The sequence below is a fragment of the Neophocaena asiaeorientalis genome, unplaced genomic scaffold, assembly GCF_003031525.2.
Source record: "Neophocaena asiaeorientalis asiaeorientalis breed wild unplaced genomic scaffold, Neophocaena_asiaeorientalis_V1.1 scaffold256, whole genome shotgun sequence".
Classification (NCBI taxonomy): domain Eukaryota; kingdom Metazoa; phylum Chordata; class Mammalia; order Artiodactyla; family Phocoenidae; genus Neophocaena; species Neophocaena asiaeorientalis.
In genome coordinates this window covers 293,522-319,860 of record NW_020185324.1, presented here as the reverse complement: position 1 = coordinate 319,860, position 26,339 = coordinate 293,522, and the positions used below count along the sequence as shown (strand labels likewise).

At 44.0% G+C, this 26,339-nt stretch overlaps 1 protein-coding gene across 2 annotated transcripts in view; it reads left to right on the top strand.

Annotated features, from left to right (window-relative positions):
• Positions 1–8,038: 8,038 nt before the first annotated feature.
• Positions 8,039–26,339, top strand: part of TJP2 (tight junction protein 2) — a 129,371-nt gene continuing 111,070 nt past the window's right edge. The window contains exon 1 of one of the 2 annotated variants that reach the window (XM_024734302.1): positions 8,039–8,472. The gene's annotated coding sequence lies outside the window, so the exon portion shown is untranslated. The remainder of the gene's footprint in view (positions 8,473–26,339) is intronic. The other variant, XM_024734303.1, reaches the window with a different exon arrangement.

The window sequence follows — 26,339 nt, the reverse complement described above, 5'->3', positions numbered from 1 at the left end:
TCCCCTGCATCGTCAGGCGGACTCTCAACCACTGCGCCACCAGGGAAGACCTGTTGTGTTTTTAAATTGTGGCTATTGACTTAAGCAGAAGAATCCCTCAATCAATTAACATGCTTATATAACATCAGTTTAGGGTCACAGGCATTCTATGCCAAATAAATACTCATTAAAATGTGAGCCCATAATTTTGGTCATGTCCCTAACACCCCTACTATTACCCGATGCATAATAAGCACAGGTGCAATTCAACTGTATCTCAGCCTCTAACTTCTATGATTGATCTATACATGTAAATACCAGTTGTAATTATTACAAAACTATTAGTTTATTGTTTAAAGCTTTTTGAGCATCATGAGAAAAATGATTTTTACACAAAACACTACAAATAACCACATCCTTGTTTTTCTACTAAGTTGTTCAATGAATGTATCCATATCTATATATATTTCTATCTCCCTGGAAATTCCAGCACCAGGGAAAGTATGCTTTTCATGCATATTTAAAATTAATATTCACCAGAAGCTTAACTAAAACTAGAGAAAGGACAAAGTACTATATTTTGTACTAAAACAAGTACTAAAGCAAGACAAAGTACTATATTTTTATGAGCTGTTTGTCAAAGTCCAAATAATTAACAGTGTTGAATGTCATAAGGCAGGCAGTGTGCCACTTACTTGAACTGATATTTTCTTAGAAAAACTTCCAAAGCTTTGGCCATAGGAACTATGAATCTAGAGGTACCTCCTGGCTCTAAACAGAGAATCGTAAATTGGATGACTTAAGATGTCATGCCAAAGTAGAGCAACTACAGAGGGTGTTAAAGGAGATCAAAGTCATCTTCAACCCAGTGATTGCTGAGCATGGCTCTTGACTTGCTTCTCAACACTGTGACCGGCAGCCACACATGGGGTGTTTACCTGCCCCATTCCTGCCTTTGCCCAGGGAGAAGGTGGGGCTGCTGCCTGCTGTGGCCCCATGGAGGAGGGCCTTGGCCCAGGAGCAGCCCTGCTCTCAGGTGTGTCTGGGGATGAGGCCAGGGTAAGGACTGTTGAAAGAGCACTTAGCAGTCCTTTGACCCATGCAGTCATGGCCTGTTTCTCGGAGCTGCAGCCGGCCTCATTCAATCTTCAGAGAGCACTAGAGCCCCATGACCATGACCTCCCACCAAGTCCCCCTCAAGACAGCTGTGCTCCATCCCCCTAGGATCACGACAAGTGTCAGTCGGAAGATGGCTGGCAGGTTTTCTAGTCCACCCCATGCATTCATTTTACTTTTGCTTTTAATTAAATTCAAAACAGTACCCCAAAAATGCAGGTCTGTCTTCACCATTCACTTCTCCCCCTAAATCACAGCTTCTCCCACTCACTTTTCCAGTTAACCACATTTGCCAAGATGCAGAGCATCCTTCCAGCCCTTTTTCTACTCATTTGCATATAGATGTGCATGTATTTATTGCATAAGCAGGTTCATACCATATGTATTGTTCTGCGACTTGCCCTTTTTTTTTTTAGCAAGCGTGTCTTGAAGAACTTTGCATATTGGCTCATATAGATTAGCTCACTGCTTTTTTTTTTTTTTTTTGCGGTACGCGGGCCTCTCACTGCTGCGGCCTCTCCCGCTGCAGAGCACAGGCTCCGGACGTGCAGGCTCAGCGGCCATGGCTCACGGGCCCAGCCTCTCCGCGACATGTGGGATCCTCCCAGACCGGGCCACGAACCCGTGTCCCCTGCATCGGCAGGCGGACTCTCAACCACTGCGCCACCAGGGAAGCCCCTAGCTCACTGCTTTTAACTGATGGAGAGCGCTCCTCAGTCGGTCAGCAGAAACAGCTTAAAAAGTTGTGACCCCCAAATCAGACAAAGCCAAGAAAGACATCAGAATTCAATTCAATCCCCCTCCCTCAATTTTTATACAGGAAAAAAAATCAAACATACAAAATAGTGGAAAGACTAGTATAGGAAACACACACATACACTCCACTAGATTCAACAACTGTTACCACTTTCATTGGCTGTCATTTTAATATCTGCTAGAGCTGTTTGGTTCTAAGTTGAGAGGTATATGGAAAGAAGCAGGATTCATTAAGTCCCAAGGTCTTAAGAATTAGGAAGAAAAGACATTTACAAATTGTAAGAGCCAAAGAAATATAAAACCTTCTCAGGTGCGTGGAAGGTGCACATTTCTATGAGTAGAAGAATTAGTAACCTAGGGATGTGGGCTAGAAGGCTACCCCTTCTTGAAATTCTGGAGTGACTGGCATAAGTATAAATGATGTTTAGTGAGTTCCACCCAGCTGCATTTTTCTGGTAGCTATGCATCTCTGACATACTTAGGTAAAGTATGGGATGATATATGTATTTATCCCCAAAGACAGGGGATGATATATGTATTTACTTGATGAGTGAAAAGAAGAATCACTCTTTTTGCCTGCAAATTCTGATGGTCTGAAATGGTCTGAAATCTTTTCCTTAAAGTTCACTAAGAAAGTAATCATCTGCCTAGAGGGTGGGCATCCTTTGATGCAAAGGAAAACTTAAAATCAAATATAGAAATGGAATATTATACGGGAATAAAATTGGATGAAATATAGCTATACTCAAGAAGCTGAATAAATCTTAGAAACATAATTTGCAGTGAAAAACAGCTGGTTGCAGAAGACTACATACAGTGTGATTCTATTCTTATAAAGCTCAAAAACTAGCAAATCCGAACAATATATTGTTTAGGAAGATGTACATGTCTTGGTAAAAAAAATTTTTTTTCATGAATGCATAAATTATGATAGTGATTACCTTGAAATGGATGGGGGGGTGAGTAGGATTTGCAAGCATGTGGCATAATCAAAAACACTGGTAATGTTCTATCTTTTTAAAAAAAATTTTTTGGCTGCATTGGGTCTTCGTTGCCATGCATGGGCTTTCTCTAGTTGCGTAGAGCGGGAGCTACTCTTTGTTGCAGTGTGTGGGCTTCTCATTGTGGTGGCTTCTCTTATGGCGGAGCATGGGCTCTAGTGCATGGGTTTCAGTAGTTGCGGCACGTGGGTTCAGTAGTTGTGGCTCGTGGGCCCTAGAGCACAGGCCCAGTAGTTGTGGCTCACGGGCTTAGTTGCTCTGTGGCATGTGGGATCTTCCCAGACCAGGGCTTGAACCCGTGTCCCCTGCATTGGCAAGCAGATTCTTAACCACTGCACCACCAGGGAAGTCCAGGTAATGTTCTATTGATTAACAGTGTGGTGGATTCCTACATTCATTTTATTATATGCTCCCAAGCTTACATAGATGGTACTTATATTATTTTGTATGTATCAAATATAACATAATAAAATTTTGTAGATGAAAATAAAAGCTAGACTTACAAGATAGAATAATAAAAATGTGTAAAATTAAAGCCTAAAGAAGAATTAGTGTTTGGGATCTGTAACTTTAATTAACTGGATACTCATTTTGGAACCAAAGCAAACCTCTGAATAGTTCATACAAAAAACTACCCTGAAAGGTACCAAAATACATTTACCACATCATCCAAATGTACCACTGTTTATCTAGCCATTCTTTTAGTGGCATTTAATTTTAATTTTTTGCTATTCTAACACAGAGGAATAAGCATTCTTAAATATATTTCTTTCAATATGTGTGTAAATATTTGTGGGGTATCTAGGTATCTAGATACCTAGATACCTAGAAATGGAGCTGCCAGGTCAAAGAGTGAAAGACTGAAGTTTAGACTCAAGGAAATTAAATATAAATCTGTGGCCTGGGTGGTGGGGCATTGCAGAGGGAATTGGAGGAAGATGGCCAAAAGGTAAACTTCCAGTTATATTATTATAAGATATTATAAGATAAATATTATAGCATAAATAAATACTAGGGATGTAATGTACAACATGCTAACTATAGCTACCACTGCTCTATGATATACAGAAAAGTTAAAAGGGTAAATCCTAAGAGTTCTCATCACAAAGAGAACACTTTTTTTCCCTTTTTATTGTATCAATATTCACGATGGATATCAATATCCATGATGATGGATTTTAGCTGAACCTATTATGGTAATCATTTCCCAATATGTGTAAGTGAAACCATCATGCTCTATGCCTTACACTTATACAGTCATGTATGATGATTATTCCTCAATAAAACTGGAAAAAATGCAAAACTCAGGATCATACAGGCAGCAAGTAGCAAAGTCAAAACAAGAAACAAGGCTCTTTCTGGGGCTCGATAATGCACCTATTGCCCATGAAGAAAACACCTATCTCACCAAGGCAAGTGCCCCACTTTAGACTGTGATTTGACCCTTTCCCCATCCTGTCTGTCCAGTCTGCAGGTGAAGCACAGTATTGATTTCAGAACCTCAGGACACAGAATACAAGAGCTCCCTGTCACGAGAGGCAGCAGAATAGGGCTTTGTCTCCTGGGAAGGCAAGACGGTTTCTATGGGACCGACTTGGTGTCAGTGGTGGGAAGGGAACCTCTGCTGAGTTCTGAGTCAGAACCCAGAGTTCTTGTCCCATTTTTCAGAGTACTGTCCCTACGGTCCATGGGAGTGTCTTTTTTTATTTCTAAGAGCAGATTTTGCAATGTTTAGTCTTCAGAGTGGAAATATTTATTACTGGATATGCTGTTTTGCTGAGTACAGGAAAGCACAAAGGCATACATAAAGCCTATAACCAGAACGAAAAGAGTGGGTGGGAAAGACAAAGAGAATGTCAGTTACCAGCAGGGCCAGCCAGAGTCCCTTTCTTCCCACCTGAACACATTCAAAGAAAATCCAGAATCCAAGTCTTCTCTGAAATGTTCATTTCATTTCAGATACAGAAAGAAATTAAACAGGTGTTTTATTTTGTGTATGTCTGTATATGTGTGTGTGTGTGTGTGTATGGCACCCAAACACATGTAGTAGCAACACCAACTCCATACAGTAGATTAAATCAGTGGCATGTGATTAAAATATTTTTAAAATTTCCCTAAAATTTTACTAACTTAGGGACTATCAAGTTTCCCCAAATATCTCACCATTTTGAATCAGGCCCCAAACAAGAAATACATGGTGTATTTTATTGGTATCACTTAAGTCTTTTAATCTATATTAAAAGACTATCTATTAATCTATTAATCTATATTAATCTCATCATTTTTAATGCCTTGCTACTTTTTGAGGAAACTGGGTCATTTGTCTTTTCGAGTTTCTCACATTCTGGATTTTGTTGATCATGCCCCCAGTAGCGTTAACACATTCCTCTATTCCAGTAGTTCCTCTAAACTGGTAGTTGGATCTAGAGCTTGATCAGATTCAGGTTTGCTCTTTTTTGGCAAGAATGTGTCATTTGCAGTGTTGCATATTTCTATCATATTGCACATAATGTCTGGTGATCTTTTCTATGAGATTAGTGGCCACTGATGACCATTGCCTTGATCCATTATTTTATAGGGTTTTGGAAAATACTGATATTCTTATTTATTTGCTAGAATAATTTCCTCATCAACTATTTAGTTACCCTGAGATACAGGTTGTACAGGTCTTAGCTTGGGTTTCCCAGGAAGCAGAGTTCTTGAGACATGGGCTTTATTGGAAGCATGGTCCTAGGGAAAGAAATGAGGGGTGGGGAAGCCGAGAAAGCCAATTCAAGCCCGGTAGGCTGCGGCTTCAAGCACCTGATTGGTTGATTCTTTGTGACTTGATTTCTGAGAAGTGTTATAGACTGAGTTTCAGGACACTTCGTCCTGGGAGAAAAGGAAGGAATATTTATTTATCAGCTTCTATCCCCCACCGGTCTTAGGTTAGACCACGAAACATTAACTCACGCACCCTTCAGGGTGGTGTATGTATAGGCACCTAGATAGTTTCCATGGATCCCCACACTGGCATTAACAGGGAAATGCTGGGGTAGAAGGTAGGAGATGAGGTTATTTGGGTTGTTCCTGTATGAAGGTGGAAAGAGCCCACGTAGAACTTACTGTTGCAGCAGTGGCTGCAATAAGAGACAGGTGAGGCAAAGAAGATCTGAAGTGGTACATATGAAGTGTTAGATACAGTCCAGAAGAGGCAGGTAAAACGTGTAATTCTCTCTTGCAATTTACCAGCTTTCAAAATAATGAATTAGTTCTACTGCATCTGCAAAGGTAACCAATCAGGGTTTTTTACCCCATTTTTAAGTATCCCTGTGAATCATGGAGATATACATATTTGATATGTCTCAATTCATTGCAGTTATTTTCCTTACTGATGCTCAAATTTATCCCACTTTAGCCAGTGGGTGCTTCTACAGGTTGGCTTCTGCTTCCATTTCATGTGAACCTATTAGTTTTTGATAGCTTCCTTGCTTTCTGAATTGACAAGATGCTCCAGTCTTATTTTGGGTACTTCTTACATTTAAACTAAAATAAATCACTTCTCCAAGTAGGTCTAGTTCCTTTTAGGGGAAAATGCTATTTAGAGACTACAATCTGGGATCTAAGAGTGCTTACTCCTACTAGGTTGGTCACTGTTTGGTGGACATTTTGAGTAAAAGACCTTGGAAAAACATTTTTTAAGTATATCATGAGTTCTAAATGATAATTTCAATTCAAATTTAATATCGCTTAACCTGATTTTGTATTTATCTCTTTTATTCTGAAAAACATTGATTCTTAAAAACACTAACATAAATTACTAATAACATTGTGATTACTGAAAAGCTGTTTCTGTTTTGTTTTTTAACATTCTCTTCATCCTTAGGGTATATTCCTAAGGGATGTAGAGTCAAATAATTGTGTTTTAAAGTCACCTCACATAATTTCCCTTTACGTGGTTAAGCCAACAACTTGATACTACATTCATTAGTTGCATTTTGCTTTTTAAATTTTTGATTTAATTTTTCATAATTATGTAAAATTGACATCATTCCAAAGTCAAAACTACAAAATCAGATATAGTCAGAGAAGTCTAGCCTCTATCCTTGTACCTTCCACCTTGTTTCATCTCTCCCAAATAAGTAACCATTTAATAATTTATCTTTCCATTTAAAAAATACATAAGCAAATGTATCTATGTGTTCCTGCTTTCTTAGATAAACAGTAAGACACTATTTACACCTTTATTCATCTTGCCAGCACTATGTTTCTGACAAACTACTGCTCATCTTTTTAAAAACTGTACTGTCCTCTAGGCTCAATCTACTCACTTCTTGGAATAACTTGTTGATATGTACTCCCCCCCCCCAAAGTCTAAACTAAATGAACTTTAGTTTTACTTATTCCATTACTTCTGGCAAACGTTTGTGTCAGGGAAGAGGGAAGGGGGGCTTGGCAATCATAAGCAAAGCTGTCTTGAATGAATGAAGGTATGATCTTGCCAGGATTTTTTTTTGGTAGTAAAATACACAACATAAAATTGACCATTCAAACCATTTTTAAGCACACAATTCAGGAGCATTAAGTACATTCACATAGTTGTGCAACCAACACCACCATCCATCTCTACAACTTTTTCATCATCCCAAGTGGAAACTCTGCACCCATTAAACAATAAGTCCCCATAACCTTCCCAGGATTTTTAACAAGACTAAATGGAAGAGGCACCTGCTTGCCAGTTGCACGCTTGGGTACTAGGAGGATTCTGCCCTCCCAGCGGAGCAGAGATTCCCGTGGTGACTAAGCCAGCCCTCGGGTTAACGCTCCCGCCCTCACCTATTGTCCCAGCGGGAGGAACCGGTATTTCCGGATTGGGGCCTCAGACCCTGTGATTCGGCTAAGGGCGAGGTTGGTGGAGGAGGGGAACGGAAGCTGATCATATAAGTTAACTTTCCACCAAAATATACGCTCACCCCTTCCTTGCTTACACCCCTGGAAGGGATCGAAAAGCCGACCAGGTCACGAAGAAAGAAGGCAGCACAGCGAATTCCGCTTGCCCTTCGGGGGAAGAAAGCTCAGCGGCAGTTTTGCAGAGAAGAGGCAGGGGAGTGGGCGCGCGGGCTGGAGTGACCAAGTGGTCCCTGCGGCCGCAGCCCCTACCCCAACGCTGGGTGGCGTGTGTGAGCCACCCTCTGTCCTTCCCAGTACCCCAAAGTAGCACTGCAATAAACTACATTTCTCCTCCGGCTCGCGCGCTAGGCACCCTCGGGGGCTCGAAGTAAGCAGGTGACAGCCGCTGCCCACCCTCGTCTCCTCCAGGCCGCCGCTCTCTGGCTCACCGCCGCCCCGATCCCCCTGCCCCCACCCTGGATTTTTTTTTTCTTTCTCCCAAACCTCCAAACAGGAAATAGCTTGAGTCACAATAAGACACAGGAGCAGCGGCCGAGGGCACTCGCGCCCGCCCATTCGCTGGGCCGCCTCCAGCACTCCGGCTCCGCGAGGCGCCGCCGGCGACGCGCGCGGGGAGCGCAGTGAACACCGGCCCAGCAGCCGGCGCCGCGTCGGAGGCTCCCAGGCGCCCGTCAGAGCCGCCTTCGCCCTGCCCCCGACTCCGCCGACTGCGGCCGCCACCCGCCTCCAGGCGAGTACCCTCCTCCCGGTCCTTCGCTGGCCACTGAGCGCCCGCAGGCGTCCCGGCGCTGCCCTCCGCGAGGCCGGAGAAAAGCCTCCACGCTCCGGCAGCCTCCATGCTCCGGCAGCGCCCGGCATATCTCCCTCCGGTCCCGACTCTGGCGGGGGAGGGCTTTGCGGGCTGCGGCGGGGCGCTTGCCCCCTGCTCCTTCATGGGGGCGGAGGTGGGGGGCAGCGTGAGTAAATGCTCTGTCACCCCATGCCCCTGTGGATTCGGGCTGGACTTTATTGGGCATTGATTATTTTCCCTTTCTGGGGATGCTTAACTGACTTTTGCCTCCCCATACCCCCCTCCGGGATGACAGTCACGGGGTTTCTCTTGGGGACCATTCTGGAAGTGGGTTTGGGCGCGCAGCTGGGGCAGCTACAGGTGACTGGGAGCCACCTTCTTTTTCCTACCTGGCCTGGAGCCTTCTCCCCCAAGGGATGGGAGCTGTTTCACTTTCTGTTGAGCTTCTCTTGAACCAGATTCAAAGGGCCTCTGAGCTTCTGTCGGCGCAGTCAGCGTTTGCAGTAGCTGGAGGGGGCAGGATCTGGTGGCTTGGATTTACGCGGGCCGAGGGAGGCGCTGGCTAGTTGAGAGCAGGTGGGCGCCGCCTGGGCTGCCGGCGGAGTCTCAGCCGCGGAGCCTGGAAAGTGCGCACACCTGAGAACCCCGGAGATGCTTGTCAGCCCACGCAGCCCGGGAGCCGAGATCTGTGCTCCCAGCTCGGCAGAGTTTGAGGGAACTTTTTTTTTTTTTTTTGCACTTTCTGACCCATTTGTAAGGAAGGGGCCGAGCTTCTCAACATGCTGGGTGTTGTCAGTCTTCAAGGGCTACATTGTGAGGTTCTTCTATAGGGAACTCAGTCAAAACTGAGTTGGACATCTTTATGTTGGATAAAGGCCACTGAATTCCAGGCATTCTTCGAGCTTGAGAAGGGTGTTTTCAAGACTGTTTTGAAGTCGGCTTGAGGGCTTTCTGCGAAACTGCCGCTGTCAATTATCCTTATCAGCTGCGGCTGCTTGCTAGTCCCGGGGTGAGTGGGTTCTCTTAGAAGGCTCCATTCAGTCAGGCCTTCTATCCAAGTTTCTCAGCGCACTTTTACAAACTGTGGTTGGGAGGTAAGTTAAGACCTTAGCCAATTCTTCTGAAACACATGATCAACCCTCCACGTTTCCCGGTGAGGGGACCGTGGTTCTAAAGGGTTAGATTGATAGGGTGACTGTCTTTACGTCAAACGCGCTGGGGCCTTGCGGCTTTGAGTGAGGTTCAAGGTCCAGCAACAGCGGTATCACCTGGGGGCCTGTTAAAAATACAGGACTTCACGCCTGACGAGGCAGGGGAAGCGGGTTCGTGCCCCGGTCCGGGAAGATCCCACATGCCGCGGAGCGGCTGGGCCCGTGAGCCATGGCCGCTGAGCCTGCGTGTCCGGAGCCTGTGCTCCGCGACGGGAGAGGCCACAACAGTGAGAGGCCCGCGTACCGCAAAATAATAATAATAATAATTTTAAAAAATACAGGACTTCAGACCTACCCAGAACTGCTCGATCAAGGTCCCCAGGGGACCCTTTGCATATTAAGGCTTGAGACTGGCAGAGGGTTACGTTGGGGTGAAGTTTTTTGTCCAGTTTGAAGAAGTGATTTACATTTCCCTACATGTCCATCCAGTCCTACATTTGAACCTTCGTTTTGCCAGACCAGGACAAACACACTACAGCTTTATGGGTCACAGCACCTCCACCCCAGGTGACAGGCTCCTTAAGCCTTTGGGTTTTTTGTTTCTAGGTACTTTGATTCTTTCATCGTTATTATTGTGATAAAATACACACAACATAAAATTTGTCATTTTAACCATTTTTCTTCTTTTTTTTCTTTTTTTCCTGCCCCTCTAGGCGTCTTGTGGGATCTTATTTCCCCCACCAGGGATTGAACCCAGGCCCTCAGTAATAAAAGTGCAGAGTCCTAACCACCATTTTTTTTTTTTTGTGGTATGCGGGCTTCTCACTGTTGTGGCCTCTCCCATTGCGGAGCACAGGCTCCAGATGCGCAGGCTCAGCGGCCATGGCTCACGGGCCCAGCCGCTCTGCGGCATGTGGGATCTTCCCAGACCAGGGCAGGAACCCGTGTCCCCTGCATCGGCAGGCGGACTCTCAACCACTGCGCCACCAGGGAAGCCCCCTAACCACCATTTTTAAGAGTACAATTCAGTGGCGTTAAGTACAGTCACAATGTTGTGCAACCATCACCACTATCCTTTTCCAGAACTTTTTCATCGTCCCAAACAGAAACTCTGTACCCATTAAAGAATACCCTATTCCCCGCTCTTCCCAGCCCCTGAGCTTCCGGATACTGTTAATGACATTTTCTGTAGGGTACAGAAAAGGTTGAACAGGAATGTAAAGTAAAATTAAAATCATCTTCTCAGAATATGAATAAACGTTTGGAAATTCCTGGGTCACTGGCCTGGTGGACTTGGCATTTTAACTGCAGATTCTTGAAGTGCGTGTGCTTTCTTTTAATGGAGACAACCTGAAACCATGAGGGCTTCCTCTTTGGTCTGGTTGGAAAGGAATGGAACTACCCAGGGCTCAATCTGCACTGATTAACTAGGTGCACATGACTGGTAAAATCTCTGTGCTTCTTTTAACTGGCTTTATTTTAGGGGTCATGTTTACATTGAGTTTAGCATTTTGTTTTTGTTTTTTAATACTGATCCAAACTCATTGTTGAAAGTAGTTGAAAGAAAGCTTAAGAAAAAGTGTTGTTGCTGGCGTATATATAGGAGGGAGAAAGATTTGAAATAATTTTCTAAAAGACACCAATCTATTTTGTTACTGCTTTAATGTTAAGTGAGTCTAATGGTCCAAGAACATTATTTCTGGTTGTAAAACTGTTTGTATAATTTAGAAAAGCTTTGTTGTTGTTGTTTCAGTTGAAGTATAGTTGATTTACAATGATTAATTTCAGGTGTACAGCAAAGTGATTCACTTACACACATATGTATATCCTTAAGATTCTTTCCCATTATAGGTTATTACAAGACATTGAATACAGTTCACTGTGCCATACAGTAGGTCTTTGTTGTTTATTTATTTTGTAGATAGTAGTGTGTATCTGTTAATCCCAAACTCCTAATTTATAGAAAGCTTTGCAATACTGAAAGTAATCTGCTTGCATCTGCTCAAAATTATCCAGGTTGTGGTTTGAGGACATGCTTTTCAGTGAGAACAGAAATGTGAATTGGCAAGCTAATAAAAATGGTTTCATTCATGATCTAACAAAGGCATTGTTATAGATCAAGAATGTGGTTCAGAATACATAAGTGATCAGAGATATTGGGAAGATTTCATAAGTAGCTGAATAGTGCCAGATCCTTAAAATTCTTCCCAAATTCTTTTTTCTCTAAGACCCTTGACTTTTCTTGTCTTATGACTTTCATCAGAATGGGGCTGTCACCTTGTAGGAAGGAACTTAGAGCTCCCTTTGATTGAAAAGTCCCTTTGAAATGATGAATGAAGATGATTCAGATAGGCAAGATTTGGCAGAAAATTCTCCTTTTTCACGAGATTCTTGCATTCACAAAATTTCAGAATTTTTTTTTTTTAATTATGCCAAGGCAGAGAAAATGTTTCCCCTCCTCCACTGTGTTCTCTTTGAAATAGCAATATAGTTCAGTGTTTTGTTTGGTGAAAAAATGCTATTTTGTAGTCCACACAGGAGAAAACATTCCTAGAAAGTGTTCGGTGAATGGATTTATCAGTAATTCAGTGATGCCTGGAGAATCACTTGGGGAGTTTAGTAAAAATGGAACCTCTCTAACTACTCCAGACCTTCTCTGAGTGAGACTCCGTGCATTGGAATCTGTAGGTTTAATAACACCTTGGGTGATTCCGATATATAATTAGGTGTGGGAGTCACACACACACATGCAAACTGAGATATTGAGAAATTAATCTGAAAGTGCAAGAGAACACAATTTTATATTAAACATGAAATAAAATTAATGATGAATTCTTCCTTAAAATTAGGTAGTCATTGTTTCAGTTTGGCAAATCGAATAAACACTTTTTGATGTTGGTCTTCATTCTTGAGATCTGAGGTTCAGAATCCTGAATGTGCAGAAAAACCCACTGGTCTCCCTAAGGTATCAAGGTATTAGACTATTTGATCCAACGTCAATGAACTTTTATCGAGTGCCCATTTTGAATTGGGCATTTTCATATATATTCTCAATAAATCTTTACAGTGACTTTGAGAGAGGTGTTTCTTTTTTTATAATATTACAGATGAGAAGACTGAAGCCAACCTGGGCCTTCCTACTGTAGAATATGGTCTTTTCCATGGTCCTTCCATGTAGAATAATAAATCCCTGCCTACTAACTCCCTTTCACCTCCGAGAAACTATGTATTCATTAATTCTTTTTTTTTAATTAATTAATTAATTTATTTATGGCTGTGTTGGGTCCTCAGTGTTGTGCGTGGGCTTTCTCTAGATACGGTGAGTGGGGTCTACTCTTCATTGTCGGTGCGCTGGCTTCTCATTGTGGCTTCTCTTGTTGCGGAGCCCCGGGCTCTAGGCGCGCAGACTTCAGTAGTTGTGGCACGTGGGCTCAGTAGTTGTGGCTTGCGGGCTCTAGAGTGCAGGCTCAGTAGTTGTGGTACATGGGCTTAATTGCCCCGCAGCATGTGGGAATCTTCCCAGGCCAGGGATTGAACCCGTGTCACCTACATTGGCATGCGGATTCTTAACCACTGCGCCACCAGGGAAGCCCTCATTAATTCTTCATTCAAATATTTTGGAACATCAGGTACTAGCTGCTCTAGGCTTTGAAGCAAATAAAAAATGAGCCCAAATTGAAATAAATTCCAAAAGAGCAAAGGAGTCAACAGCGAAGTGTTCTTTCCATGGTACCACAAGACCTCTGATGAGTGATCAATTAGACTATACGTGGCTTGAATGTAGCATTAGCATAGCTAGTCCAGCTCCCAGAAGAAGCAAGTCATGGGCATTCTCCTTACTGAGACCGGTCAGCAGTACCGTCTCTGCATATCAACCTGATGGTATTTACGAGGCACCCCAAGATGCTACACAGTGTGGAAGAAAGGGCACAGAATTCAAGTGCAAAAGAACTGATACTTACCCTGACCCGCTGACTGAGCGGGAATAAACCTCATAAACTTGGAGCCACCGTGTTCCTAAATGTAAAATTAGGGAAATAATTATCTCCCCCTAAGATTATAGTAAGGACTCAGAAAGACCTTTTTTATAAAAATGCTTGTGAACTGTAAAATGATAATAAAAATGTCTTACCTTCATTTGGGAGAAATGTATAATGCAAAGGAGACAGAAGAAGCCACATATCTGAGGTACCTCACACATTTTGCTTAACTGAGTTTGTTTGTAATTCTCTTCTAGCTTCTAGGTCATTCTTTAAAAAACAGTTTTATTGAGATGGAATTCACGTGCTACACAATTCACCTATAAAGTGTGGAATTCATTGATTTTGAGTATATTCACAGAGTTGTGCAACCATCACCAGACTCAATTTCAGGACCTTTTTGTTGCCCTAAAAAGAACACCACCCCTTCGTGAAGCCCTTCCACCCCTTAGCTGGCACCTTCTAATGCCCTATTTCCCCCACCTTAAGCAACCACTAATCTACTTTCTGTCTATAGATTTGCCTATTCTGGACATTTGATATAAATGGAATTATACAATATGTGGTCCTATATTTCTGGCTTCTTTCATTTAGCATAATGTTTTCAAGGTTTATCTACATTGCAGCATGTATCAGAGCTTTCTTCTTTTTATTGCCAAATAATGTTCCATTGTGTTTATCACATTTTGTTTATCCATTCATCTGTTGATGGACATTTGGGTTGTTTCTACTTTTTGACTATTAGGAATAATACTGCTGTGAACATTCATGTTTTTATGTGGGCATATTTTTTCATGTCTTTGGGGTACATACCTACAAGTGAAAAACATATCTAACTCTATATTTAACATTTTCAGGGACTGCCAGACTTTTCCAGAGTAGGTGCCCTAGTTTACTATCTCATCAGCAATGTGTGACAGTTTCAATTTCTACACATCCAAATCAGTCTTTTTTATTTTAGCCATCCTAGTTGGTGTGAAGTAGGTTTTTTTTTTTGTTTTTTTTTTTTTGCGTTACGTGGGCCTCTCACCGCTGTGGCCCCCCCCGTTGCGTAGCACAGGCTCCGGACGCGCAGGCTCAGCAGCCATGGCTCACGGACCCAGCCGCTCCGCGGCATGTGGGATCCTCCCGGACCGGGGCATGAACCCGTGTCCCCTGCATCGGAAGGCGGACTCTCAACCACTGCGCCACCAGGGAAGCCCGTGAAGTAATTTTAATTCACACTCCTCTGATGCCTTATGATGTTAAACATTTTTTCAGGAGCTTATTTATTAAGCCATTCTTTCCTGACCTTTTTATAAATCCTCTTCTAGGGGAACACTAGGTAGAGGAAGAGGAAAATCAATTTTGAATAAATTCCCTAGTTTCAATGGTTTAGAAAAATACTAAAAATGTAAATTGAACCCTTTGCTCTTTTAAAATTTATTTTGGTTTTGGCTCATCTTTTTATTTGCCTTGGGGACTAGTACATGTAGTACCTGATGTTCCAAAGGGTTTGAGTGAAGAATTAATACATAGATTCTTGGAGGTGAAGGGGAGTAAGTAGGCAGGGACTTTTCTTCTATATGCTAATTTAATGCACACCAAAAAATCGTGCACCTCTCAAATGTTGATACACCAAAAAATATGCTTATGCTGATGGTGGACATTTTATTATTTATTTAGGGGACCCTGCACAGGGTCTTAGTTGCGGCACACGGGATCTTCATTGCTCTGTGCGGGATCTTTTAGTTGTGGCATGCGAACACTTAGTTGCGGCATGTGGGACCTAGTTCCCTGACCAGGGATCGAACCCGGGTCCCCTGCATTGGGAATGCAGAGTCTTAGCCACCTGACCACCAGGGAAGTCCCGATGATGGATATTTTAAACACTTGAACGAAAATATCGTTTGATATTTTGTTGGTTAACATCTGTCCATTCTACTTATTAAAATATGTAAGAATATACTTTACAAATCATATTAATAAATTGTTGATATCTTTTATTAGGGTACTCTTTTTTTTTTTTTTTTTTTTTTTTCGGTACAGGAGCCTCTCACTGTTGTTGCCTCTCCCGTTGTGGAGCACAGGCTCCGGACGCGCAGGCTCAGCAGCCATGGCTCACGGGCCCAGCCGCTCCGTGGCATGTGGGATCCTCCCAGACCGGGGCACGAACCCATGTCCCCTGCATTGGCAGGCGGACTGTCAACCACTGCGCCACCAGGGAAGCCCTATTAGGGTACTCTTGATTTTATTTTCAAGTACCCCCAACAGGAGGGTAGGCTGATGGACATTTTGATGTGAGTTGGTACATTTTTGTTCTTTCCCAAGCTGCATGGCAGTGTTTTTTCTCTATAGCCGTATGGAGAATCACCTTCATGTTCTACAGTTACAAATCAATCCTGAATTTTTAAAATACCTATTGGCATTTTTAGAGGCCCACTCTATTGAACTTGGGTTGTGCTGTTTGGCTCTTGTATTACTGGCAACTGTAGGGAGCAGTAAGAGAAACAGGGAAATCATCTGGATTTAGAAAACGAAAATCACTTCCATTTGAAAATTAAGACAGCCTTAGAATAAGCAAATGGAAATGTGCGGTTCAGTGGTCCTAACACACTGGGCTGTGTCTGAATCACCTAGAAGCTTGTTAAGACACACATTACTGACCCCTTGCGTTTGGTTTCTGAGTCAGTCAGTCTGGGGTGGGGGCCCGAGAATCTGCATCTCTAGCAAGTACCCAGGTGATGCTGATGCTGCTGGTCTGGGGGCCTCACTTAGAGAACCAGTGGATTGGAGGCATTTGGAAGTGTAGGACCGGAGCAAGAGTGAAGGAGGGGATGAGGCTCACGCATCCTGTGTGTACAGGAGCTAAGTAGAGCTGAGGAAGTAGATATGACCCAGGCTGGGCTGGGAACTGGGACATAGGGATTCTGTGGGGAGGGGTGGCTGGAAGAGAAGCCTCTGAGATGGGGGAGAGGTGGGAAGAGAATTCTGAGGAGACAAAGACCAGTGAGGCCCCCCAGCTCCATGTAAACAGGGGACTGAGGACATGCCTCTTCACCACTTCTAGGAAGGCCAGCGTTACCAGGTAGTGGGATAGGCTGCTTGGGGACAGGGCCAAGTGTGGACTTACTTTCATAAGATAAGGCGTTCTTAGGCCACAGTCCTGGAGTCGTGACTGGCCCTCTCCCTCTTGCCTGTTACCATGAATCATAGTCAACCTAGAACCCGAGGAGCTTTGTAAGCCAGAGCAGGAGTCCTTTGTGCAAGTAGTGGCCATCGAGTTTTAGTTTTCTTCCTTTCACACCTTTGCCTGCTCAGCTTAATGGCTTAAAAAATCTGTGCTACCAGGTGTCTAGTCTCCTTAGCATAACTTGGCATAAGCCTATTCTGAGGGTGGGTGCTGACAGTCAATGCTGTGAAGGTCAGAAGGTTTGCTACAGAAAAGAAATCCAGGAAGGGCGGCGGCCCACTGCTATTGGGTCCTGTGAGGTTGAGCTGTGTCCCACCCTCCCTGCAGTTTCACAGACGTGAGACAAACATCTCCTAATTTTATTTCATATTTTTCTGAAAGGAATCCTCATTGTACCTGAGGATATAAAGCACTTCTCTTGGGTTTTGGAACAAGGCCAAAACCTGCCCCACAGTGTTCTGTGTTACCATCAGGCGGCACCTGCCGTCAGCAGAGGGAGAGGGCTTAGCATCAGTGGGTGTTATCCCTGCCCAGCTCTGCCTGTGACTTGCTGCTGAGCTCAGGAGCTGAGTAACCACCGCCTACTTTAGACTCACCTTTGTGTCCTCCATCCCACTCAGCCAGTTGCACAATTTTACATGCCTGGGGGCCCAGGGTGTGCAATTCCTCTGGTCATGGTCAGAACTGGACAGGAGGTATTTCTCAGTCCTGCTTCTGGGAGAGATTGTATCTTGGGATACTTAAGGTCACCTCCAGTTTCAGTGATTCACTAGGAAGACTCACAGGCTTAGCATATAGTCATAGCCACCTCTATGATTATTACAGGGAAATAGCACAAAGGAAAATCAGCAAATGGCAAAAGTACACGATCACAATCTGAGAACACCGGGCGCAAGCTTCCAAGTATCTTCTCCCAGTAGAGCAACGCAGGACATGCTTAATTCCACTAGACCACATGTGTGAAATGTTGCCAGCCAGGGAAGTTCATTAAAGACTCAGTACCCAGGGTATTTTTTCTGGGGACTTACTATGTTGGCATCCTCTGCAGAGCATGTACCAAAAGTTCAGACGCCCAGAAGGAAAGCAGATGTTTAGCCTAAACCGCATTATTTATGTACAGAGTTTAGGGACAGTGGACAACTCTAATCAGTCCTGAGAATGGTGGGAGATGCCTCAGACCCAAGTTCCCTGGCACCGTTCAAGGGCCAGTCTTGGAAGCAGGCCTCTCAAAGGATGTTAAGGCTTTTGTGCTCAGATGGGGACGAGGATGGAAAGCAAGGACGGTGGCAGAAGCCCTTGCACTTGGAGGAGGGGTCCGTCCATGCAGCTTCAGAGGCTGGTTCTGTAGGAGTTTTTCTCCCTTTGACCAAAGCGGCAGAGGGTAGAAGTGAACTTGGGTTTTGCACTTAGATCTTGGCTTTAGGAGGGTAATAGGGACTCCTTCACTTCAGGGACAGAGAAGGGTGAGAGGGCACATTGGCAAAGAGTTCAAAGCCCTGTTCATTCATGTGTTCATTCATTCTCAGCATGCCCCATTGGTGCCATACCCTGCCAGGCCCTGTGGCAGCTGCTAGGGGTACAGTGGTCAACAAAGCAAAGTCTCTGCTGTCATGGGATCCTAGAGGGAGACAAATCAGTAAAGAGGCAATTCCATTTCATTATGATGGGGACATACCAAGGGCCCCAGGGCACCTACCCAGGCTTAGTGGGTGTCAGAAAGTATGAATTTTGTCATCAGACCAACCTGGGTAGGAATCCCACCTCCACTACTTCTTACCAGTGTGGCCCCGGGAAAGTTAACCTAGGCATTTGGTGCCTGAGTTTCTTCATCTGAAAACAGGGAGAATTTCCATCCACCTCTTAAGGACCTTGTGAGAATTAAACAAGGTAATGCCTGTGGGGAGCCCTTATCTCGGTGGCTGGCACAGAGGACATGTTCACTATGTAATGGTTCAGCTACATTTAGGCAAGGGGAAGGGTGTGTTAGCAGGAGGGGGTGGCATCTGCCATACCTGCTGTGTGCAGAGCCTAAGGTCAGAAGGCATCTCTAGCCCTGAGTTCACAGGTGCACCTCAGGCTTCCTTCCTGCCAGCTCATCCTACTAACCGATCTGAGAACATTCTTCGCTGTTTTGCTTTTCTGACTCTTGGGGATATTTTTTCCTCTGCCTGGGATGCCTCAGCTCCTTTTGTCCGCCTCGGGAATGCCTACTCATATTATTAAGACCTAACTCAAGTACATTTTCTGTGAAGACTTTCCCAAGCCAAGCCCCTTGGGCAGGATGGTCCCCTCTCTCCTTTGTCCCACCCCTGTTCCATGGTCGCTCGCCTCCCTACTGCAGTGTGCTGGGTTGCAGTTACTTGTTGCTCCATTCGACTGGATGGCTCTGGAGGGCGGGGACAGTTTTGTATTTTTCGTAGGTACAACATCCATGAGAGTGTTGGATAGGGAGCAGTTCAGTGGTTGTCCCAGGAGTGAATGAATGAATGGAGTATCGGGTTGGACTTAGAAAACCCAACAGGAGATGGATGCAATGTCAGCCAAATAGGTATCTGCCTTCAGAGCAGAGCTTACAGTCTAGTGAGGGAGATAGATAGTACACAGGTATAATGAGAGAAGCGACACAAGGGAAACAGAGTCTGGCCCAGGAGCAAGTGCAAGGGGAGCGGGAACAGAGAGAAAGGGGCGGTCCAAATGTTGATGCCCTGGGCAGTGTGAGGTTATCTTCTGGATATCTTCTGGAGCGTGGGTGGCGTTGGAGGCTGGAAGGACTGCTCAGCAGGGAGCCACTCCAGGAGAGCCAAGAGTCCTCCCGTTGGGGATGGAGAGGTGGATCAAAGGATACCAGCACCTCAGCTGCCACAGGGCAGGAGATCTAAGTGGACACTTGGAAGGTTGAAGTGGTCCACTTGGGCGCATGGAAAACTGGGGTTGAGGAACACAGGGTTGATTGAGGAAGCGGCACCCGGTGAGCTGAGCACCCTGTGGGCTGGATCTCCAGCCTTATTCTGCTCAGGCTTCCATAACAAATTACTGCAGCCTGGCGGCCTTAAACAACAGACATTTGTTTCTCACATTTCTGGCGGCTGGAAGTCCGAGATCGGGGTGCCGGCATGGTCCGGTTCTGGGTGAGGGTTGTCTTCCTAGCTTGAAAAAGGCAACCTTGTCACTGTGTGCTCACATGGCCTTTCTTAAGTGCATGTGTGTGGAGAGAGAGCCATCTCTCTCCATCTTCTTATGAGGGCGCTTATCCCATCATGAGGATCCTACCTTCACGACATAACCTAAACCTAATTTACCTCCCAACACCCCAGCTCCGATTACCGTCATGCTACAGGTTAGGGCTTCGATTGATGCATTTTGGGAGGACACAGACATTTAGTCCATAATAACCTGGGCCAATAATATTTGCTGAGTAAATAATAATCATGGCTAGCTCTTAGATAGCACCTCAGATGGTTAAGGCCCTAAGTGTTTTGCATATACTTATTCAATTTAACTTTCACACAACTTTAATAGGTAGGTGCCATTTTTATCCCCTATATACAGATGAGGAAACTGAGGCCCTGAAGAGGTATAGAGGCTTGGCCAGGTCACACAGCTAATTAAATGTGAAACTGGTATTCAAACCCAGGCAGTCTGGTTCTAGAGAGCAGGGTTTTAACCATTACACCCTATTGCCTCTTAGGAAGTAAACCCTAATATTATTGGGTATCTATCATACGCTGATCCCTGAGAGAGGAGAGATGCTGCAGATACAAGGTTGAGTACGACTTCATATCTACCTTCTAGGCCATCATAGAATGCTGAGAGAGACAGAGCTGTGATTTTTGAAGACAACTGAAATATATTGAGGCCAACAAGGAACTTCGTTTCACCTTTCTTTTGTAACTGTAGTACATAGCACCATTGGCAGAGGCAAGTGTTTTGCTATTTCAGATGTATCTGGTGGCTGAAGTGCTCACAAAATTATATATATATTGTTTAGGGAATAGTGGGCTGACTCATCAAATTAAAACTGAGTATTTTTACTAGAGTTTCTAAAGTAGTGATAATAATTAAATGATGGTAACACATATCCTAAAATTTATAACACTATCAAGATACAATTTGAGAAAAAGTAGAACCACTTATATGAAAAAGTTTTTTTAACTAAAAATAAATATAGATAATTTAGAAATATTTTACAGGAAAATTTAAAACAAAATGACTTTAAAAACCTTGTAGTGTTTCAGCATCTTGACTATTAGGGAAGCTCATGTATATGTGGAAGCTCAGTAAACCCAGGAGGTAACTAACTCACTTTTATTGTCTGGATGGGGGTGTCCAGGGGAAAGCCCAGCCCATGAGGAGGAGAAGGACAGTGACCCCCTAGGTGGGAAGCCAGCTTGGTGATGGTTGTGGAGAGGCAGAGCTTCCTGGAGAACGGGAAGGAAGAGGATGTCTACTTGCCACAAACTCCACATTCGGATCCACTGGAAATAGCAGATTTGGGAAAGAGGAGGTGAGGGAAGAGGAAAGCCTGCAGTCAAGAGGGGGTTAGAGGGTAGCGGTGAGATATCCTTCTGTCTCAGAGGAAGCAGCACTTCTAGGGATCAGGAAGCAGATGTTCTGTCTGAATCCTCAGCTGCGTGGAGGTCCACTCAAGAAGGCACTAGAACAGAGTAGGAAAGGGTCAGACCTGGGCTTGAATATCGGCTCTGCCACTTAGGAGCCGTGTGATCTAGGGCAGGTTTCTCAACTCTAAGCCTTAGTTTTCTCTTTGTAAAAGGGAGTCAATAATATTGCCTTCTCCCTGAATTGCTGTGGTTCAAGTTTCATTGCTCTTACGGTTATTTTTTTGTCTCAAGTCTGCACCCTTCTGTCTTGAGGGGAGGGGGTTTTGTCTAGCCTCCCACACTCAGCCAATGATTATAAGCTCCTTTTGAAGGAATAGAATTTGGCTTGAGAAGAACACGGGGTCACTGCAGCTTTTCTTCCAGGTCTCCAGCTACTCACCGTCACAGCTCAGCCTGTTGTTTGCTTCAGACCTTTCCTCCTCTGGCTCTGCCTCAACAGGCAATATCCCAGCAGGCTGCATTTCTTTCTTGTGAAGGAGTCACATCATCTCATTTCCTCTCTCCTGAAGGTTTGGGGCTGCACTTTCACTCGAGGCTTGTTCAATCTGACATCACTAAGATGACCTGTTGAGTCTGCTTTTCTGTTCTCTTCTTCTGCAACATTGGTGTAAATTGATTTTTCTCTCCATCTTGGGCGGTGAGATGCATGCTTGGTTTTGGAACATTAGTCAGTTTCCTCCTGGATCTTCATGCCCAGTCATCAACATTATTGCCATCCCCTGATTCCAATTTATTACCCCGTTTTCTTCTCCAAGAGAAGCTAATTTTTTTTTGAAAAATTTATTGAGATATAGTTGATTTACAATGTTGTGTTATTTATATATACATGTATGTATGTATATATACTTTTAAAGATTCTTTTCCATTATAGGTTATTATAAGATACTGAGTATAGTTCCCTGTGCTATACAGTAGGTCCTTGTTTTTTATCTATTTTATATACTTTATAGTAGTGTAAATATGTTAATCCCAAACTCCTAACTTATCCCTCTCCTCCCCCCACTCCCAATTCCCCTTTGGTAACCATAAGTTTGTTTTCTGTGTCTGTGAGGGGAAGCTGATCTTCAGTCGTCAGTCTCACCAGACACTTGATCTAAATCCCCACACAAGCCCTAGGGTGCCGTCTGGAGATCCCAAGTCTTTCTCAGTTGCTCGTAATAGTTTTATATGGGATTTAACTTCTTCCTCTTTTATTTTATTGGATTCAGCTTCCAGAGAACAGATCCTTCTCACAGTATCAGACATTGGCTCATCTTGAACATGATGCACTTTCTTTTCCCAGTTGATTTGCTATAAAGCACATAGGCTGGACCAAATCACAGGCTGGACATGTCCAGGCAACTAGCTTCTTCTGGGCTTTTATCTTTTTCATCTCAGTTGATGAGGACTTTCCTTTTTTTTTTTTTTCCAAGTTTAGGTAGCATTATGGATTGAATTGTATCCCCCCCCCACCCAAATTCACATGGTGAAGTCCTAACCCCAGTACTTCAGAATGTGACCTTATTTGGAGATAAGGTCTTAACAGAAGTAATCAAGTAAAACTGAGTTCATTAGGGTGGGCCCTAATCTAGTATCACTTGTGTCCTTATAAGAAGAGGAAATTTGGACACAGACACGTACAGTGTGAAGATGATGTAAAGACATAGGGAGAAGGTGGCCATCTATAAGCCAAGTAGAAAGCCCTGCCTCATGGGCCTCAGAACTTTGATCTTGGACTTCCAGCCTCCAGAACTGTGAGATAATAGATTTCTGTTATCTATGGCACCAGTCTGTGGTACTTTGTTACGTCAGCCCTCTCAAACTAATATAGTCAGAATAAGAAATTCTGCCTGGAACCAAGAGAGATGTTAACACAGCAGCTGTCATGCACACTCCACCATCTCCCACTGATGTCCCAGGAGAGCGAGACAGGGGCTCACATCATCAGGTTCTTCTGCCTTGAACTCTGAAGTGTCTCCTGGGTTTGCCAAAAGTACAGCTTTGGGGCAGGTTGAGGCTCCTCCAGGGGGGCCCCGCGCTGAGGCTCTGTGGCCAGCTCGGCCACAACACTGTGATCACTAAACAGGCTCTGCCTGGAACCAAACCTGTGTCTAACACCCAGGCAGACCACCGCTGAGGTGGATTGGGGTGGAAGCCAAACCCACCAACACTGCCCCAGACTCCTTCTTAACCTTTAATCAATCTTCTCTTTCCATGGCCCAGAGGACCCACGCTATCCTCTGCACATGCCTAAACACATAATTTAAATTCATTGTGCTTCTACTTTTTTTTTCTTTTTTTAAAATTAATTAATTTATTTATTTTTGGCTGTGTTGGGTCTTCGTTGCAGCGCACGGGCTTTCTCTAGTTGCAGCGAGTGGGGGTTACTCTTCATTGCGGTGCGTGGGCTTCTCACTGCGGTGGCTGCAGAGCATGGGCTCTAGGCGTGCGGGCTTCAGTAGTTGTGGCTTGCAGGCTCTAGAGCTCAGCCTCAGTAGTTGTGGTACACGGGCTTAGTTGCTCTGCGGCGGCATGTGGGATCTTCCCGGACCAGGGCTCGAACCGCGTCTCCTGCATTGGCAGGCAGATTCGTAACCACTGCACCACCAGGGAAGCCCTGTGGTTCCACTGTTGAGAGATTAAACAGAAAGTATTTGAGAGAGAGCAGAAGTAACCTAGCCAGGTCTAGGTGGTTCAACCAAGAAGAGCTTTCTGGAAAAAATGAAGACGTAACTAATTAGCAAGTAAAAGAAAATAACACACACACATGACATATATTTTATGCTGGACATTACATGTGCTAAGTGCTTTACTAGTAAAAATTGATTTCCTTTTTTTTTAAATTTTCCCTGTTTATTTCTTTTTTTTCCCCTCCAGTTTTATTGAGGTATAATTGACATACAGCACTGTATAAGTTTAATGTATACAGCATAATGATTTGACTTACATACATCATGAAATGATTATCACAAGTTTAATGAACATCTGTCATTTCATATAGATACAAAATTAAAGAAATAGAAAAAAAATCTTCTGTGATGAGCGCTTTTAGAATATACTCTCTTAATGACTTTCATATGTAACATACAGCAGTGTTAATTATATTTATCATGTTGTACATTACATCCCTAGTACTTATTTATCTTATAACTGGAAGTTTGACCTTTTGACCACCTTCATCAATTTCCCCCTCCCTCTACCCCCACCTCTGGTAACCACATATCTGATTTCTTTTCCTATGAGTTTGTTTGTTTTTGAAGTATAACTGACCTACAGTGCTATGCTAGCTCCTGGTATACAACATAGTGATTTGGTATTTCTGTACATTTCAAACTGAACACCACAATATGTCTAATTATGATATGTCACCATACAAAGATATTACACAGTTATTAACTATATTCCCCATACTGTACATTTCATACCCATGACTCATTTATTTTGCAACCTAAAGTGTGTGCGCCTGATTTAGTTTTTAAAGCAGCCCTGTGAGGTCAGTGTTATTATTAGCCCCACTTTACAGATGATGAAATTGAGGCAAAGAAATATTAAGTGACTTGTCCAAGGTCACACAGCTAGTTAGTGGTAGAGCTGGACTTCAGTCCTGGGCAGTGTCATGCCACAGTTCATGCTAAGGAGGTTGGGGGTGGGTGTCGGCAGGTGGGATGTGGGGCAGGTGGGATGTGGGATTATGTGAACTACTTCTCTCTAGCCACTGGCCACAGACTGCTGGATCTCAACACTTCACACCTTGTGTAGTCCCTACCAAGTTCCAGAGACTCTGTCCCTTTCCCAAAGTTGCAGAGCAGAGGTGACTGATATCCCCTAACCCAATGAATGGCCAAGCCCTTTGTGACTTAAACCAGCTCCTGTCAGTGTTCTAAATTCTGTGCAATGCCACTGCTCCCAGGCAAGAGACCTGCCAGAATCCTACAACTCTACATTCAGAGTAGTAATGTAACATGAACACAGTTTCTACCAACAGTAATAAGGAGTGAATTTCCCTCACATAAGGAGTTGAAAGTTTTTTATTTCTTAGGAATGAGGGTACTTATAGAATTACTATGTATTCAAGTTATTTGGGAGGTACAGTCAAGTGATTTTAATTTTGGCTTTTAATTATTCAGTAGCAGAGATTAAAAATTTGTGAAATATGGTAAGGGAGAACTTCCCCAGTTGGTGAGTACCACCTGAGCTGGGCCCCTTTCCTCTGCTCCCTATAGCAGGCCCTTTTTGATGGTTTCCATCATTCACTTCAGCCCCTAGGTTCCTGTACCCTTCAGTCAGTCTCCCTATTTTCCCCACAAAATCACTCATCCTTGGGCTTTTCTGTAGCTGCAGGGGAGGGTCAGAAGTTTGTAAGTACTCCTTGTGCTTGCCTGCAAAGAAATGAGGAGTAAGGAAGGTTTCTTACAGAGGTATTAGGAATGGAAAAAGGAGGACAGACGGGAGAGATGGAAGGAAGGGAGGGAGATGATATCCACTGACTACAAATACATCATCTCATTTATTATTTAAAGCCACCTCTGCACTGTGGTCTTCTTGCAGCTTTACAGATAAAGAAATAGGTTCAGAAGGTTCAAGTAACTTGTTCAGGGTCACATGGTGTTAAACAGCAGAGGTGGGATTCAAATCAAGTCTTCCCATTTAAACTCAGCTCTCTTTCCCTGTGTCACGGGTTTGGTATGACTGGGCACCCCAGGAATGGGTGAGGATGGCTTCAAGGTCTCATGCCAGGAGAGCCAGGAAAAGGCAAGAAGCAACTGCTGCTGGGGGCTGGGCAGTGGGTTCCTTCAGGTAGATATTGGGTTGGATGGGAGGACAGGGTTGAAAGGACAGATTTGGTGACATCCAGTTGAAGGTAATAGTATAAACCCAGTAGTGAGTGCATTTTGAGACTGGTGAT